Consider the following 2,415-nt stretch of genomic DNA (forward strand, 5'->3'; position numbering starts at 1 on the left):
GAGTATGTATCGAAAGAACTAATTTAGTTAAATCACATAAATTTACTGCAGGGGAAAACGTTTTCTTACCGCATCCAAAGGACACTGTCTTTACTTGTGAAAAAGTAAACAAACTTTCAGGATACTAATCTTTAATAAAAATTAATAATTGTGTGCAAAATTTATCTTCCAAACGGTTGGAAAATGAGTTTTCCTTATGCAGTTATAAGTGTTTTTCTGTGACCTTGTTTCATGCATTATCAGGAGCCATCAGTCGGAGAAAATGAAACCTGCTACGTGGCTGTGGAGTTTGCGGATGTGTTCGATTACGCTGCGGGTGGAAGCCGTTTAGTCGTCGAAGGCGAAAGAGTATTCAAAGCTGGACATCTTTTAATAGTTGGTGTTGAAGAAGTTCACGATGAAGGCTTCAGTATTTTCTCGTCCTGCCTCCAGTCATCATCTCCAAGCTCGGAACCCCATACAATAAAAATTCGTACGAAAATCTCCTTCTCCAAATGGTTGTTTTCGCGTTCCTGTAAAGCTGGCAAAGGGAAGTGCAAACACGTCATGGCTGTTTTGTATCATTTCCTTAAGTATGTTTTATTTTATTTCTTTATTATTGCACATTTTGCACCAAGTTGGACTGTTTCACACTTTTTCAAAAGTGCGAAAATGTGAATAAAAGTGCGACTTTGCATCAAATCGATTTGCTGTCTTCAGCGCACTTATTGGTTATCAATCGAAGAATAAGTGCGCTGAAGACACCAACATGATTCGATGTTAGAGCGCACTTTTATTCGAATTTTCGCACTTATGGAAAAGGCCGAAGCAGTCCAACTTAGTGCAAAATGCGCAATAACGTGTTTTGAATCATAAGTAATTAATTCGCCTCAGATGGCAAGATCTGAAAGGTTTGGTGTATCATGTCTCTGGTCCATCGCTGCCCCAACTTTGGCACGGTTTGCAGCACGTTCAGCACGGCCCTCAATAAGTCTTTTCCTGGCTTCGCTGATGGGAGGTTGTGGCAAATTCAAGTCGGAAACTGCTGATGGCCTAAGAATTAAGCGATCAGTGGCACGGCTTGTTGCTATAAAAAGTAAAATAATAATAAAAAAATTATAATATTATTGCTTCAAGGCGTGTATTACACATACTTGGAGAGTAGAAGTTCGACACGGTGAAATGGAGGCTACAAATACGGGAGGTTTTTGTAGGTTCTATCTTTAGTCGTAGTCGTTGGATCCAGTCTAGATACCGCGATTTGTCCGTTTTCGGAGGGAAGGCATGAAAAGAAACTCCGGGGCGATATCTCTGCTTACATCCGGGGACGACACAAACAATACGGCTTTTGAATTTTGCAGATTGTTCGGAGTCAGCTTCAAGCAAATTTCGTCCGACTTGCATGTTCTCCGGGCAATTTGCGCAGCTTTTGACGTCCATATTTCACACGTTCTAAGGAAAATATTTTGAAAAATATTAGAGCACTGATTGAATAGAAGCCAGATCTTTGTATTTTAGCTATTTTATGAACACTAAGCGGATATTTTTATATCAAATTTCATTAATTCGGTTTACCTCTCTCGCAGGTAGATTGACAGAGGGTGTACTTCAACGGCTTTTTTTCACTACTAAATGACAAAAATTTTGGTTCGGAGCATCGAAACAGCTAAGAAAAACTATTTTTCAACAATTTCCACTAATTGTAAGATAAACACGGTACAAGTTTTCGAGAAATCAGTATATTAATTACAGAGAAAATATGCAACGGTTTGTTTACATATTTTTCACTCACACGCGAAACTTTCATAGGTGGCGACACCGTACCTTCGATGACGCGAATATAAACATGACACTAGAAAAATACAAAACCTTTGGTTTACGCTCAGCGCTTGCACACACACATATGTAAATCATGCAGTGTATGGTAGTCACCAATACCAATACACTAGAATATAAGTTGCAGCATTGTTTGTTTACAATGGCACAAAGCAGCAAGATCATCACCTGGTCTCATAGAAGTTGGATAGAGTGTATATATATATATATATTACTCTGAAAACTCAACGTTCCCTCACATCTTCAGTGAAGTTGGTGGCCCAACCAAATTTGTTGGGAATCTTGACCCGAATCTCACTCACCTGCAGCTACATTTCCGGGCACGTGGTTCTGTTTTTGAGTGTAACCACTAGTAGGACACTATTAATCATTTACATTTTTTAATAAACAGAACCCACTTCGGTGCTCCGTCGATAGAACGGTAGTCGGTGATGGAAAGGGAAACTTTTCCCAAGTAGAGCGTGCACACCCTCCGCACTCTGTAACCAAAGTGGTTTGTGGAACGACACTTTCATATCGGCAAAAGTGTGCAATCATTAATCACTGAAGCTGCTCGGACGATGTGCTCCGAGAAGTGGAAGGTTCAAACGCAGCGGAATA

The 2,415-nt window shown here is 39.9% G+C and overlaps 1 long non-coding RNA gene across 1 annotated transcript; it reads right to left on the minus strand.

Moving 5' to 3' along the window:
• Positions 1 to 878: 878 nt before the first annotated feature.
• Positions 879 to 1,627, minus strand: LOC129764368 (uncharacterized). Its single transcript, XR_008741121.1, has 3 exons — positions 1,555 to 1,627; positions 1,134 to 1,431; positions 879 to 1,066 (listed from the first exon to the last, which is right to left on the minus strand). It is a non-coding gene; the product is annotated as an uncharacterized LOC129764368 (long non-coding RNA).
• Between the last annotated feature and the right edge of the window lie 788 nt (positions 1,628 to 2,415).

This window comes from Toxorhynchites rutilus, chromosome 2 (genome assembly GCF_029784135.1).
Source record: "Toxorhynchites rutilus septentrionalis strain SRP chromosome 2, ASM2978413v1, whole genome shotgun sequence".
NCBI classification, from domain to species: domain Eukaryota; kingdom Metazoa; phylum Arthropoda; class Insecta; order Diptera; family Culicidae; genus Toxorhynchites; species Toxorhynchites rutilus.